The sequence below is a fragment of the Ostrea edulis genome, chromosome 3, assembly GCF_947568905.1.
Source record: "Ostrea edulis chromosome 3, xbOstEdul1.1, whole genome shotgun sequence".
Taxonomy (NCBI): Eukaryota; Metazoa; Mollusca; class Bivalvia; order Ostreida; family Ostreidae; genus Ostrea; species Ostrea edulis.
In genome coordinates, this window is record NC_079166.1 from 35,112,651 (window position 1) to 35,130,150 (window position 17,500).

At 33.2% G+C, this 17,500-nt stretch overlaps 1 protein-coding gene and 1 long non-coding RNA gene across 3 annotated transcripts in view; both read left to right on the forward strand.

Annotated features, from left to right (window-relative positions):
* The window catches only part of LOC125676838 (uncharacterized), a 68,260-nt gene that overhangs the window by 38,178 nt on the left and 12,582 nt on the right, over positions 1–17,500 (forward strand). The gene's annotated exons all lie outside the window — the stretch shown is intronic.
* LOC130053387 (uncharacterized) lies at positions 5,879–16,334 on the forward strand. Its single transcript, XR_008801961.1, has 2 exons — positions 5,879–9,594; positions 13,570–16,334. It is a non-coding gene; the product is annotated as an uncharacterized LOC130053387 (long non-coding RNA).

A 17,500-nucleotide genomic window follows, 5' to 3' on the forward strand; every position in this document is an offset into this window, starting at 1 on the left:
CTATAAATACGAGAGACAAAAATTAAAAATACACGAAACATCTTTAGTTTGTTTTTTAAATGAAGCAATGAAATATTTTAGGACCTTGACCATAAAAAGAACAGATCAATAGATGAAAAGAGATAGGAATATAAACACTTAATACCATAAAAATATTTCAATATTACATAATTATAATTTTTTTTCAAAATAAAACAATCCGTTTCATATAAAAATCATTAAGATTATACATTTCATTACGATATCCTTGTTTGGGAAAAAGAGGATGCCAACAAAAACCATTACAACAAAACAAAAAAATAAATATTTAGAGAATTTTAAAAGACCATGTCCATATGAGATTCATAATTGAAAAAAAAACAACATTTGTAACATTATATTAGCATAAAAAAAGTTATGCAGCTAAAGGGCAGAACATATGAACATTAAAATTAACAAAATGCAAATGGAATGGGTGAGTAATAAGCCTGAAAGTAACCCTACTCAAAGTTCTAACCTACACAAGATCAAGCTGTATTCACTGGACACACCCGTCTGGCGGGGTAGGAATAAGCCTGAAAGTAACCCTGCTCTAAGTTCTCAAAATTTACTACATTATAATTAAAAAAAATGAATATGTAGGTTAGAACTTAGAGTAGGGTTACTTTCAGGCTTATTCCTCCCCCGACAGACGGGTGTGTCCAGTGAATACAGCTTGATCTTGTGTAGGTTAGAACTTAGAGTAGGGTTACTTTCAGGCTTATTCCTCCCCCGACAGACGGGTGTGTCCAGTGAATACAGCTTGATCTTGTGTAGGTTAGGAAGAAATTCAGTTGTTTCATTAAATGTTTGTAATTCTATAATAATGTTATTGTACAAATATAGTATTTACATTTTTTTATCTAGTGCATTTTTATGGCTTTGGTCCTTTGACTTTAATACTTTCTTTTTTACAAACAGAAAAATTGTATTATGTTAATGAAATACCATAGATTTTTTTTGTGTGTAATTTACATTGTTGTCCACTACATTCTTTATGGTTTTGGTTATTACGCTTCACTAATTTTATTTCACACAGTAGAAAAACAAATTATCAACAACTGAAATTGATTAATGTTAGTATCACAAAATTTATTTATTTTTGATATATTTTTTTTGTATGTTCTACTCTTCATGGTTTTGGTCCTTTGGCTATAAATTTTTCATTTCAAAAACAGAAATTATGTCTCTACAGAAAGGAGGCCTTCACGTGGCTAGAGCTGGAAACATATGGAAACTATGAATGATTCAAAAATTCATATTTTTCTTATGGCTAACGTCCTGATTTGTATAAATATGATGGTGGTTACAAAGTGGTAAATTGTTTGCTTATTAAAAAACCATTTTATTATAGAGCAATGCATTGAAATCACTGACTTATTTATGTATCATTATTTCTTTTTTCCCCCTCATTAATATACATTTGACTATATTCCATATAGCACAAAGAAATTTATATTTCTCATCAAATCATACATATTTCATGTATACAAATAGCAAAATACCAAATGCCTGAGGTGTCATTGGAGGTTTATATAGGGTTTCAATAAACAGGGTCTTCTGTCAGTAGTTGTGTATACACAAAGGGGTGTTAAACAGGCTACAGTAACAGGATCTGGGGGTCATGTGTTGGTAGCTGTGTATACACAATAGGGTGTCTTCAAAGAGTCAAGTTGTATCATTTACTTTCAATAATTAATGGCCTTTATTGGGATCAAAAATATGATAAATGAAATCAATCACTTCTCAGCATTAAATTTAACTATATAATTCATTGAAAACAACTGTGATATCACAAAGCTGGCTTGTTTCTTGTTGTCTGGTGTCTGAACAACAGGTTTAGTGAGCATTTTTGTGACTTTTAGTCCAGTGAGGTTTTGTCCCGTGACTTTTTATCCCATCTAATCAAAAGTCATCATTGTGACTTTTTATCCTATCTGTCCTATCTAATCAATAAATTGTGACTTTGATTACATTGTCACAATTGTGACTTTGTCAATAAATCTGTAAGTGTAAGTATTACAGTAGCTTAGAGTTACACTTAGTAACTGTAAGTGTAAGTCACAATAAATTGTGACTTTGATTACATTGTCACAATTGTGACTTTGTCAATATATTGTGACTTTTTATCCTATCTGTCCTATCTAATCAAAAGTCATCATTGTGACTTTTTGTCCTGTGACTTTTTGTTCTACGGATTTTGTGACTTTCTGTCCGTAATCTAAATAACATTATACAGATTTTTAGCGGAATTTTATACTTTGATGCATATATTTTTTCTTTGAGCAGTCACTTACAATTCGCATCTTACAGTTCAATCATCTCATGCTTAAAGAAAAAAAGGTTTTAATGACTGATCCATACACAAATAAAGGGATCAGCATGATGGCCTTCATGAAATGGCATGAAATTCTCATCGTTGGATAAAGCAAAATTATATATATATATATATATATATATATAGTGTTTACCTAAAACTCAGAATTCTTTTTATGCTGATATATATATATATATATATATATATATATATATATATATATATATATATATATATTAAAAGAAATAGAATAAACAGTACACAAAGTTAAAAATTTAACGCAAGCGCTTTCATTTTATAATCCTCAGGCGTTACATTTTAAAATTAAATTCTTAACTTAAATTAAATTTTTAACTTTGTGTACTGTTTATTCTATTTCTTTTAATATTTTATACCGGACACTGTGATTTTTTTTAAAAACACAATTTGGATATATATATATATATATATATATATATATATATATATATATATATATATATATATATTTATATAGATAGATAGATAGATAGATAAATTCTCAGTTAATGTACACAAATCTTTATTCTGAAAAAACAATTAAAGAATTCCAAAACTGTCCTTCTATACTTATTCATATTGCTAAATGTTTGCAGAAAAGACAAGACAAATATAATTATATGCATGTAATTATAATGCGTTTCATTTTTTACACAATGTCAAACATAAGCTCCCTCAATACCAAGTAAATTAACACAATGTACGCTTCGCTGAGACCATGTATTCATTTTTGAAAGGTGATATTGCATTAGTGTCTCTATCAATACGTGTAATGTCTGATACGAAATTATGCTGCCAGAATATTGAAAACATCAATGGAAACCGTGTTAAGATATTGTTGTCAAACATTATAAACTCAGACATAAAGGAAATCATACACATTCTGCACTCATGGGGTTCCAAAACGGATAACGCACACATAACGTACATTTCACGTTTGCAAAACTCATTTTCCATACTTAATTTTGGTATATATGTGTGTGTGTGTATGTGTCGACTTTCCGCTCTGTTGAGTGACATTTTCTGCAAATATGAATAGAGATGAAATTGTCTATATGGGGCTATCATAATCATCAAGTATAACTAGTATTGCCTTAACAATAAATATCCGTTGACCAGGGGGTATCATCGTTTTTCAAAGGAAGAAGGTCGGAATCACAAATTGAAAGTTTATTGGCTTCTCAAAACATCTTGACAAGCAGAAAAAATGGTGGATAATTTTTTATATAAATGCTCTATCGTCTTTATTCACAATTCTCAAGCTATATGTCGTATTTGTAAAGGATTTGATAGGACCACATTGAAACATCATATCTAATAGGAAAACCATCATTTACAACTGATATTTCATATTTATATCATACTACATGTATCACTAATACTCGGACTAATAAGCATTACTTTGGGAGTGTAAAGCGTATTTACATTCGCTAATGAGTAATTATACGCATGATTTTCAACTTAAATGCGTATTTGGTAAAATTTAATGAGTATTTACGCTGATACGCACCTTATCTGAGCTCTGCGATTTACCAATTTGAAAAACACACAATAGAACTTATCATTTTTTAACTCATTCATGCTATCGAACTTCATCAAAAAATCTGTTGTTATGCGTACCTTTTATATACCACTGATAATGAAATATAAAATACCTGCTCTGGCTTGTAACGTACGTTTCATTTCTGTACATAACGGTATTCCTTACTACAGTAGTTGGCCATAAGTAAGTTCACAAAGAGAATTTTCTCTATATATTTAATGCAAATCTATCTTTTTTTCAAAATCTTCTCTTACACCCCCCCCCCCCCCAAATTACACATACTTATATAAATAGTATATACTCTCAAATTAAGATTCGTGTTAAAATCGTCATATCTTTACAATATATTATCATATACTTATTCTTAAATTATTATATGCTACTTTGAATACTTCTGAGATCAGTGCTTTTTATTTCATCAAAATTGATGAAGAAATGCGGTCAGAAAAATTGTTTAAAAGTATATGGTTTTGTATTAAATATATAGTGAACATTTTCTTTGGGAACTTACTTATGACCTAGTACTGTATACTATGTTTACATATCAACGGATAAATATATGTTAATTTCCAGTTATGGCAACCATTCAGGGCCGTAAATTACATGGAGGCGGAGGAGTCAGCTGTCTCCTCCAACTTTTGAGCCCAAAAAAATTTAAATTTAAAGTTCATTAGAATTTATGTTGTTTCCAATAACTAAGAACATGATACCTCCCTTAAAAAGCATTCCAAATCTTTCTTTTAGAATGAGTTAGTCAAGTAACATCTTAGAAGGCCCTAGAATCAAGGATTTTGCACGAAACGTGTTCAGTGTGCACAAAATGTGCTCAGCGTCTGGGGGCCTGGGCGGCCTAATTTCCTGCCTCCTCCAAATTGAAGGTTAATTTACGGCCCTGCCATTTCTTTTAAAAATTCTCATTGAATTTCTAAATGGAATAGGTATGTACTAATAAAACAATTAAAAAAGAGAAAACAAATACTACGTTAAAGGAGCTGCATGTGCATATTTTTTTATACTTGCATACTGTACTTACTAAACTAAAATTATACTGATTTGATTGCAGTTTTATATGTATTCAAGCAACAATATAATTTTCAGCTGTCTTTGAAACAGTTGGGTTAACTTATCTAATATATCAGGTTGTTAATTTAAATCCTGTCTACAATTAGTATTTCATGTATAAATGTAATTATAGATGTGTGCAGTGCAGAAGTGTTAACTTTGCTCGTATCAGTACCTCCGAATGATTGAAATTTATTTTCATTGTTATAATTAATTGCTTGTTTAACCTGTGGTGCATTCCCCCCCCCCCCCCCCCCCCCCCCCCCCCCCCCCCCCCCGCTAAATAAGCAATATACATAGCTTATAGTGTAAACAATTTGTAAGGAAGAAATTTTGTCTTGCAAAAAAATTATTTAATCACTTAAATTACATACTCATGCCTGCTTTTGAGATTAAAAAGTGTTAAGTGTTTGAAATAATTAAATACTGGTGTTAAATTCATGATATTTAATTAAAAAAAAATTAAAAATCCATTGAATTCATTTTGGTGACAAAATGACAGGTGATGGGGCATCATCTTACATTAAAAAATAAAAAATTATACATATATTTGAATTTATAAACTTAGAAAAACCCACCAACATTTAAACTACATCATCGTCTTTAATTTGATCGGGCGTGGTATACCTTATAATACGTCACAAGCAATGGCGCCGGCAAATGGCGCCGGATGTATTGGATTTTTCTATGAATTGGCTGTATAACGGTAACGGTACCAATTCAGTGTACCATTTTTTCCAGATAACCATTTCTCAACCCATCTAAGAGGATATCCTGTGTATATTATCGCAGTATTGGGTATAGTGTACTTTTTTCTGGGTATAGCACTTTTTTGGGGGTATTGCACAGATTCCAGGCACCGCATTACGCCGCACTGTTTGCAGTACGTACATGGTACAGGTGTACCGCATAGGTATGTAGCTACTAAGACTATAAACCAAACAGAATATCATATGTAAAACTATTACTCTGAATGCATTTTACTTGTTTACAATGTAGCCTGTCGGGGTGTGGTGCATGTCACACGCGTTGTTTACACGTGCACTTTAGGTGGCAGTGGAGGAAATTCGAACCATGTATGGATTATTGTCTCCTGATAACTTTGGCAGTTAACTTTTGATTTCAATCTACTTTTTAAGAATAATATAACCCTCGCTAATCATTGCCAACCTGCATTTCGATCTTGGCAGAATGATCTTCAGCTACAATTCAAAATTAAGGGGTGATGTTGTGTACTGAGTTTTTCTTGATTGTTTACATCTGTGACTGTTTATGTGATGTATCAACTGATCAAGCTGTACAGTGTCATGACATATAGTGGCATAGCTTCCATTTATGTACTTGCGCATCATTTTGTCAAAAGAAGAAAATTCTAAAATGATAATTAAGATTTTTAACATGTATATGAATATACATGTATGTGTATGTTTGATTTTAGTATAATACCTGTAGAGAATATTTCAGTAGTATGAAGTGCCACACATTTAGACGCATGCATGTGGTGTTTAAAGGTCTCATCTGAAAGACCAGCAATTTTCTCTTTTGAATGCTAAATATGATGATGGAGCATTCACCTCACTACCTACATTTTCACCCTAAATAAAGTACAAGCATGGCTCGAAACCATGATTTCTTGATCCTGTTACCAGTCTTCACGAAAAACTTTGTAAAGCACAGGCCCTTCGGGCCTCCCAGTATAATAATTGTGCAAGCCCGAACAATATTTTGCAGGCCCAAAATGTTTATTTTCTAATTTGATCTCTTGTTATTTGCTGATTCTACTCTATAGACACATGCACAGTTCTTTTACTGTAGGAAAATACAGGTCAAGATGATCATAGTTAAAAAACAACTGACATTAAAAGGATTATATTATTTTTCAACATATTAATCCAGTATATGCGAAAGTTTTTGGACCACACAGGACATTCGGTCCAGTGTAATCAATGAACACACCGGACCAAACCAAATTTTGTCAGACCGAAAAACCTAATGTAAAAAAGTGAAAGACGTGAAAATGCAAAACCAAGTGAATCTTATTTATTATACTAGTAATACTATTCCAGGAATCCTTCCCGTATAATACTTTAGACAGTCCATGCGGTTTTAATCAATTCATTTACGTATTTGGATGTGTGCTATTTTTTTTACTTATAACAAACTCCGCATCAAGATAGTAAAGCTCAAAACCGGACATTGAGACATCTGACATTCCGGTCCGGTGTAAAAAATGATGCATCGGACCTGAGGCACTGCATATCGGTCAGGTCCGACGGTCCGATGTCTTTCGCATAGACTGATTAATCTCGCAGATACATCAGCAGCTCATGTTCAACTCTGTTTTGTATACACCACGTACAAAACATTTTTTAAATGTTAGCCAAGGCCTACCCTCGTAGTGTTCGAAATTGGTTTAAAACTTGGTATAGACCACAGGTCTATGCCAAAATAAGATGACTTAGACCTCATCGAATTGGCATAGACCACAACATTGAAAAAATAATAACACAAATTTAAAACATTTTCATTTACTTCTAATATACTTAGAAAGTGTATTTTCTTTCCATTTCTGTAATATCATCCTTTCCTCATAATGTTTATCAGACGTCGACTGACCATGCAAGGCCCTCTTGGATAACTTTATTGCTTTAAATCTAGAAAATTGGCATAGACAATTTGGTCTATCTCAATTACAGTTGGCATAGACCAGTGCCATTTGACATATACTCGGTCTATGGTTAATTTTGAACACTGCCCTCGGTCCAATGGGGCATGAATTTTCGTTTTTTTCTCCTCGTACGACAGTTTTTTTGGGGGTTTTTTATCGGATGGTTGTGATTGTGAAATACGCTTGGGTGGTTTTGAATTTCCCGGACGAGCCCCCTCCCTATACTTCAGAAAAGGCAGCATGGTTGATAATTTTTCTATGCGAAATTTGACTACTAAGTCATGACATTTAGTCTGAGTCAATCTCACGCTTTATTTGTAATATATACAGAACATATAAGAAAACATTTACAGGCCCATCGGACTCCAGGGTTTAATATTTTAAGAAGCCCGATCCCGATTTTACTGGCCTCGGGCATCAGGCCACTGGTTAATGTCGAAGACTGTGTTACCACTGAGCTACCATGACCAATTTTTATACGCCCGTCTTAAGACGGGACATATTATGGTATGGCGTGTCTGTCCGTCCGTCTGTTAGCTTTTTCGTGTCCAACCCGTAACTTAAATACTACAAGGCCTAGAATCATCAAACTTTATCTGTAGATACATCTTGGGTAGAAGGTGTGTCGCACATTAAAACCAGGTCACTGTGACTTTTCATTAAGAAGATATGGCCATATATGGCAAAAACTTGTCCGTCTGTTAGCTTTTTCGTGTCCGACTCGTAACTTAAATACTACAAGGCCTAGAATCATCAAACTTTGTCTGTAGATACATCTTGGGTAGAAGGTGTGTCGCACATTAAAACCAGGTCACTGTGACTTTTCATTAAGAAGATATGGCCATATATGGCAAAAACTTGTCCGGCTCATAACTTGAAAACTATTAGACCTAGAATCACCAAAATTGGTCAACTAATGCATCTTAGGTAGAAGGTGTGTCGCATGCTACTTTAAGGTCACTGTGACATTTAATTAAGGTGATATAAAAAAAAAATGTTTTAATGGGTACTATCTATACTGTTAACAATATGTGACGGGCGTATCATGTGCCATGGCGGTGCACTTTATTTAACATGAATTCATAGCTAAAAAAAAATTATTACTAATTTTTTGGTTAATTCCATAAATATATTATTCCGCTCTCTAGACACAATTCTGGGTTACCCCCCTGCCTTTGGGGGTATAAGCACCTCATTTCTTTCAGAATGGCACAATGTCAGGAGAGCTTTTGTTATTTGTTATACTCTTAATGTTGATGGCATGCATCTATGAACAACAGGATAATTTTTTAGATTATTATTTCAGATATCATATTTGTAAATTGTTTATGAGGGGTTGTTAAAAGTTTGTGGACAAAAGGACGCACTTATTAAAAATTCAGAGTTATCGTAAGTGAAAAATATAGGAGATGTGTAACAAGATTGTATATTTGAAGATTTTAATTTTAATTAATTTTTATAAGTATTGATTTCAGATACATGTATGACATTGCATGCTTGGTGGGGTGGGGGGGGGGCTACAGTTAGATAATATTCTAGTCAGCACATTCGATAAACTACATGGAATTCATTAAATCACTTCTTTTTCTTTCAGTGGTCTTCAACTTTTAATCTCCAAGAAGGAAATGTAATTAAAAGATGAATAAAGTATCCCTAAGAATACCAGAAGAAAGGCTATGTGTTGAGAAAAACAGCCCTTCCTCAGTACCTCAGAACTAGATGATAGCCCTTAATTGTTACTTTATGCTGAATATGACACAGTATAGAAGATCTGATCATGAAGAAGTAACACCATTGATACACTTGCCAACTGCCAAAATTACTTTCTGATAGTATGACGAGATTAGAAGATATCATGGTGTAGTCATGACACAAACTGCAAATCAAAGAATTAATTGTCTTCCCCAGAGGATGAACAGAGCACGATGGCTTCACATGGATAACATTTCCTTTCGAGTTTTGAAATTAGTAAGTATACAAAATATTTTAGGCCACATAGGGCCAAAAAAAAAAATGTTTGTTTTAGGTCGCCTCTCATTTTTAAAAAAAGGGTTGGTAGGTAGGTTTATTTTATTTTTTTTAAAATATTTTTTTTTATAAAAATAAATAAGTGCCTTTGAATCAATGAAAATTTTATAGTTAAAGTTGTAATATAATGTGTTTAACAGATAAAAAATGGGTTCAGAGCACAATGTTTAATTGACAAAATACACAGTATGTGATGGAGTTTTAATATTACAATTATAGATGTCTTGGCATTTCGGGTAATAGTTCGTATATCGATGAATTGAAATCGGAAAATTGAAAAAAATTAATAGGGTCGGTGGATATATTTAGGATCGGGCAGGCGACCTGAAACAAACACATTTTTTATTTTGGCCTAGTCATAAAATTATTTTTTAGATTTTCATCTTTGTTTGGAAATAAAAATGGGCAGGTGGTTGGAGTTTATTTTTATGCCCCCCTTTGAAAAAGAGGGGGCATATTGTTTTGCACCTGTTGGTCGGTCGGTCGGTCTGTAGACCATGTGTTGTCCGCTCAATATCTTGAGAACCATTCACTTGATGATAATGATATTTCATATGTGGGTTAGCAGGATTTGACATTTACTTTCTTGAGCATTAGACCAGTCGGGCTACTTCAAATAATATTTACTAGACCTGACCTTACATCCACTAGCCCTGACCAACTTTCCAGAGAAAAGAAACCCTGATGGTTTCTCCATATTTAAGTACTTAATTCAAATGACAAACGTTAAGTTTAAACTAAAACGTACTTAATTGTCTCAAAAACATCTTTAGTCTCGTCATTCAATTTGGTGCTTTTATTTTCAAACTTCCCAATCTACTCCTTTTTTTTTCTCGGAACATCCTTCCTTGAGGACGAGAAGTCGAGACATTCCCGCACATGTGTCAACAACGAAAAATGGCTATTTACGATTTAATTTATTCATTTGATACAGGCAACGAAATTAAGGGGAAATACTCGCTAAATGCGAGTTAAAAATTGAATTTGCAAGTAAAAAATCACAAGTGATCGCAACTTTTTGCGAGTGAAAAAACCCCAATCTTTTTCCCGGATTTCCTCGGTTTATTGGCTGTACTTTGAAGTTAACAATAATCTTGTCTTGTGCATAGAAACTCTTTACAGAATGAATATACAAGTATTGAAAAAGTAAACGTGGATCGAATAAATAACTAAGGCCAAGGTCATCTCAGTCGATGGCCTACTTCATACACACTTCGGATGTCTCAGAGACGTCTGATTTAAATAGCAAGCATATTGATCTCGTCCGTGTCTATATAAAACAACACATGACAGTGTGTCACCATTTCACGCGGTGTCCTTCTGTACTCTATAGTCAAACACTTCGAGTTCGCGGGGTTTTCTTTTCAACTAGAATTTTTTTAGATGAAATTTCCAAAAGTTTTGAACATATAGTTTAAATTGGCGCAAACAGTCTTCAAGATTTCAATCCACATGATGCTGTTAATAGGTGGTAGATCTCTGGACAGCGAGTACGCCGCACAAGTGTACCATATGACCCACACCATGTATGTTGTCTGATAATTCATTGAATTTTAAATGAAAGAATTCGCAATCTTATTTTTATTATTGCACTTTAAAGGAGATTTTAAAAGATTTTCCCAAAATTTTGATAAAGAGACATGCTTGTTTTCTTGAATTCATGTAAAACAGTAATCGATTGAAAAATGCTAGTAAAAGCTCAATTTTGCTAGTTGGAAAATAATCCACTAGCTAAAATTTGCTAGTGGTGAAAAAAGTTAATTTCGATCCCTGTGATAGACACTTTCTTATATTCAATTAAAATAAACTGGGTTTTTTTTCAAATGAAAATAAATTCAGTTTATATACATTTATCCGAAATATAACTTTACACCCATTAACAAAGAGTAAATGTCGTAAAACATCACTTCCGACAGCGACTATGTATTCGAACTAAAAATAGAGATTTTGTCATCATGCGGTTCAAAATTGCTCGCAAACTCTTTACAGTTATTTTTTAAAGTTAAATATAAGATATCTTATGGTTTAAAATAAAGTTTCTTGTTTATTTTTTCAACATGACCAGTCGGACTAGTAAATCGACATTTTACCCGACCGGACCTATCATTTAGTAGACTCGGTCGGTCGGACGTGCCTTAGTGTCAAACCCTGGTTAGTTATGAGTAGAAGAGGATCCTTATTGTTTTTCAGGTCCAAAGGTTAAGGGTCAATCTACTCTGGACATAGGAATATAATGTCCGCTCAATATCTTGAGAACCCTTTGCTTGACAGACATCAAACTTGGTACACTGGTACATCTTCAGGAGAAGATGATCCCTATTGATTTTGAGGTCACATGTTTAAAGATCAAGGGTCAACCTGGACATTGGAATATACTGTCTGCTCAATATCTTCAGAACCCTTTGCTTGACAGACATCAAACTTTAAATAGTACGCTGGTGTATATTCAGGAGAAGATGACTCCTATTGATTTTGAGGTCACATGGTCAAAGGTCAAGGGTCAAACTGGACATAGTAATATACTGTCCACTCAATATCTTGATAACCCTTTTACTTGACAGACATCAAACTTAGTACACTGGTACATCTTCAGGAGAGGATGACCCATATTGATTTTGAGGTCAAAAGTCAAAAGTTGAACTGGACATAGTAATATATTGTCTCCTATATTTTAAGAATTATTTGTTTGATTGACACGTACCAAACTTGGTACACTGGTACAGCATAAGGAGTAGATGACCCCTATTGAATTTTAGGTCACATGGTCAATTCACTCTTGACATAGGAAGATATTGTCTGCTCAATATTTTGAATTGATGATAATACTATCAATTAAATGAGGTGTGTGTATAACCCTTTTCAATTTTGCACCATGGGGGGCATATGTGTTTTACAAACATCTCTTGTTTTTTATTTCAGAATATATATTTCACGTTCATTATTCTCACATGTTGCTGTAGAGTGTAGATTACATCATTTTTTTTACATTGTTTTCTTTGGACAGAAAATTTCCATACAGCAATATTATAATTGTTGTTGAGTGATTTTGAAGTACATTTTCATGTAACACTGAAGTTGAACATTCTTTTTCCCTGTTGTCCGTCTGTCTGTAAACTTTCACATTTCTGACTTCTTCTCAAGAACCACTGGGCCAATTTCAACCTAACTTGACAAAAATCATCCTTGGTGAAGGGCTTTCAAGTTTGTTCAAATAAAGGGCCACGCCCCCTTTCAAAGGGAAGATCTAATTACAAAATTGCAAAAATAGGGTGGGGTCATTTAAAAATCTTCTTCTAAAGAACCACTGGGCCAGATGATGTGAAAGTTACATGAAAGCTTCCGAACAAGTGTAGATTGAAGTTTGTTCAAATCATGACCCCCTGGGGTAGAATAGGGCCACACTAGGTGATCAAAGTTTTACATGTACAAATATATAGGGAAAATCTTCACAAGAAGTAGGAAAATAACAAGGCCAGTAAAATACAAATTTATGTAAAGGGTTCCTGAAATAGTGCAGATTCAAGTTTGTCATAATCATGCCTCCCAGGGAAGGTTGGCCGAGGTCACAATAGGAGATCAAAGTTTTACATTCAAATAAGTATAGAGAATTTTCAAGAACCATTAGGCCAGAGCAGTTTACATTTACATGAAAGCTTCCTGACATACAGCTCTGTAGTGCAGATTCAAGTTTGTAAAAATAAAATTTCCAAAAGGTGTTGCTGTGTTTGGTGTAATTTTTGTTCGTTCTGCACAAACTAGCTCATTCAGCTTGACACAGCCTAGGTAATTTACAGCTGATCATTTGATAAACACTTACTTTGTAGAAATAGAAATTATGATTTTTTATCTATTTATACATTTATTGCTATTTCTATGAAGACCTTTTACTAATCACTTCTCTAAATATTTTTGCAGATTTGTCAGAATGTTATGCATCGATATCAACAGAAAAGAACTTCATAGGTAGACCAAAGCTGACATGGGATGAGATCCTAGAACAAGACCTAGAGTTTACAGGATTGGATAGGATCAATCCACTGGGTCGCCAAGTGTGGAAGTACAAACTTCAACCTCGACAGGACAGCCAGGCCTCACCCTTGCAAAAAGATTAATTTGGCCTGGATAGTCAAAATGAGTGATGATGATTGATATCAAGGTCTGACACTGGAAGCTCAGTAAGGGTAGATGCTGGCAATGGAGCTGTTTAGCAATAAAACAAACAAGTTTAACATTTAACATGTTTGTATACTTTTTTGGCTCACCTGAGCCAAAGGCTCAAGTGAGCTTTTCTGATCACCTTTGCCTGTCGTCTGTCTGTTTATAAACTTTTCACATTTTCATTTTCTTCTCCAGAGTGAACCACTGGGCCAGTTTCAATCAAACTTGGTATGCATCATCAATAGATAAAGGGTATTCAAGTTTGTTCATATAAAGGGTCATGCACCCTTCAAAAAGGAAATAATCATGGAAATGCAAAAATAGGGTGGGGTCATTTAAAAAACCTTTTCAAGAACCACTGGACCAGGAAAGTTGAATTCACACGAAAGGTTCCTGTTTTGTGCAAATCATGGTCTCTGGGGGTAGGGTGGGGTCACAATAGAGAATCAAAGTTTTACATTCATATATAGTGCATATTCAAGTTTGTAAAAAGCTCACAGGGGTAGGGTGGGGGTCACAATAGGGGATTTAAGTTTTACATGTGAAATATATACAAGGAAAATCTTTTAAAATCTTCTCCTCAAAAACTAGATGCAGAACCGTAGCTCTTTGAAAAGAGAGCTTCAGATGAACCCCTTATAAAAAAAACTTCAATTTATGGCAGAGAAAAAAAGTGCATGTTTAAGTCCCTCTATCACTGCATTCCTGCATCGCTGTCTCATGAATTTAATATTAAATAATTCCCAACATATTTTCCCACTATACTTGTTTCCAAACATACTTTCAAATATTTTCTAAACCCACATATAACCCCAAAACAGCTTCAAGTGATTTCAATTTCTTTGTTGATGTAGCCATGTTAAGTAGCCAGTCAATTTGAACCCCAGTTCATTTCCATACTCATACTCATTTTGAAACATAATGTCTGTGTGAACTAATATCCTCACAAATATTTTTAGTGAAATATTTTGGATGAAATCATCCCAGTTGGGTTAAATACTTATTATTCAAATACTGTAGGTTTGAATATTGAACTAATCTCACAGCTTTCTTAAGTTTGGTCCCCATCCCCACCAGTCTGTTTTTACGCTTAACTATTGAAATGGCGTGTAAGGGATCAGACTAGGCTTTTATAGCATTATCAATTTTCAAAAGCTTTAGAAAAATTATACAATTTTAGGTCACTTGAGTAAACTCAGATGACATATTGCTATTTATCTGCATCTGTTGTAGTCCGTCGACATTAACAATTGAACATTTTTAACTAAATTCTATAACTGAAAGATGAAGATACCGCACAGCGATCAATCTACGATTCAAATAACGGAATTCTTTTCAAATTTAGTATGAAGCACACAAATTTACATTAAACCTTCTTGACATAGTGCATATTCAAGTTTGTTAAAATCATTTCCCCGGGAGCTATGGTGTGGTAACAATAGGGGGTCAAAGTTTTATATGCTAGCTGATATAAAGGAAAATTCTTTAAAGATATCTCTTGAACTATTTAAGCTAGGGCTTTCATATCTTGTATATACAATTTTTATGGCAAAACAAATCTGACCTATTCAGTATGTCCTGAACTACATTGTGTTTAAGGTAGATCTTTCATATATATTATATATTATGAATTTCTTATGATAAAACCTTTCATCTTGTTGAGGAGCCTCTCACCTCTGGTTGGCGCGGGTTTGAATCCTGCTCGCACCGGTAATTGAGAAAGTTTCCCAGTTTACTCTCGGAAGGTCGGTGGTCTCTTCCCAGGTACATTGTATCTGGGTTCTCTCTTCCACCAATAAAAACTGGGCACCACCAGATAACTGAAAAATTGTTGAGTGTGGCGGAAAACAGTTAAAACAATCAATCATATTATGTTATTTGACCTTGTGACCCTGAACTCTGAGTTTGACATACTTTTAAGAAAGTATAACGTATTAAGTATATCCAGGACTATTTTAGATAGGGCTTTTATGTTTTGTATATTGATTACTTATGGTAAGGTCTTTCATATCATACCAAGACCTACGACTTTTTACCTTGGTCTTATCCAGAACAGCAATATCATGCTAGTCATATCTTTGTCTTATATGATTTCATTTTAGTAATGTTGTGTTCTTTAGTGCTAGGTTTGGGTCACATTATTCATGAGAATAAAGATTGATAAAATAGCATTTAAAAATCAAAACAGCAGGGCCAAGATGACTCAGGTGAGCGATGTGGCCCATGGGCCTCTTGTTGATTTTGATATTTCTACCTATATCATTTGTATGAGAAATGGAACTCCTTTTTTCTTTTACAAATACATGTATTATCATATGGATCCATCTTTGTTGATTATTTAATCAAAGGACATATTCAATGTATTAAATGTAAATTTATGGATATGTCTGTGGTTGAATTACTTATGTATGTATGTATACATTTTTCTCGTACATGCAATTACATATATGATGTATATATATTTACTAATTGTACATGTAATATCCCCTGTTATATAATAAAATATATGACTGAGAATAAAAGACCTGCTGTTTTCATTGCTACCATGAAACATTAAAAGATTAGAATAATTCAAATATCTTAATGAATTCTGTAATATATGAATTTGATATTTGTATATGATTGCCTCACTGGTGGTGTTCAATGTGAACTTTGGTTTATTGTTTCAGTTTGCTCGATCTTTATATCAAATTAAAATTTAAGACAAATAAGGAATTATTTCCGAAATTGGTTAATGTGGTACATTGTAGTAAAATAATCAAGAGTTTATTCATATGAGATAGCTAAATTTCACATGAATAACCAGTGACTGATTCTTGATTGTCAACATTTTCACCGAACAGTTCAGAAATTACCATGGTACATGTACATACTATTAGGGGATCATAAAATTCCTTAAAGAGTGACAAATTTTTAAATATCACCTTTTCAAGGAGAAAAATCCTCTTGCGTATATGAATACTATGAAGAGATTAAAAGAGAGGTGGCTAGATCACTTGTATGGTGAGATTCATTTGTGGCAAGAACTGGTATGATGTCTTGAGTCAGAAAGCACTGGAATCCACTAGGAATAGTTTTAGATCTATGGAGCGCCAAAATAACAAACTCAGATATTTGAAGATATCTTTAATTATTTGAAGATATTATTAATTCATTTCATGCACGCAACATTGCAATCAAAGATCTCTTCAAATAATTAATGATATCTTCATTTGAATTGATATCATTATTTATTCCGCTGAATTGATGCACACAATAATTTAATTGTTGCTCTCCTCAAATGAATTATAATTTAATGATACCAACAATAGAATTAATGCATGCTACAATTCAATTGAAGAGAGCAATAATTCATTAATGCTAACATCACTTAATGTGCGCAATAAATGGATTATTGCTCTCTTCTATTGAATTAATGATATCATTAATTAAATTGATGCGTGCAATAATTATGTTAGTGAGAGTAATTATCTAATTGAGATATAATCCTTAATTAATTCGACATAACCACAACTGAATGAATTCTTTCTTTAATTGAATTGTTGCTCTCTTTTTAAAAACAAAACAACGATGTGCGCATTAATTACTTATGAAATAGCCCTGTATATATAATTAAAAAGATCTATTGAATTAAAAGAGATAATCAAGTCATTCATACAGAGCTCTAAATTAATTTTTGCAAGCAATA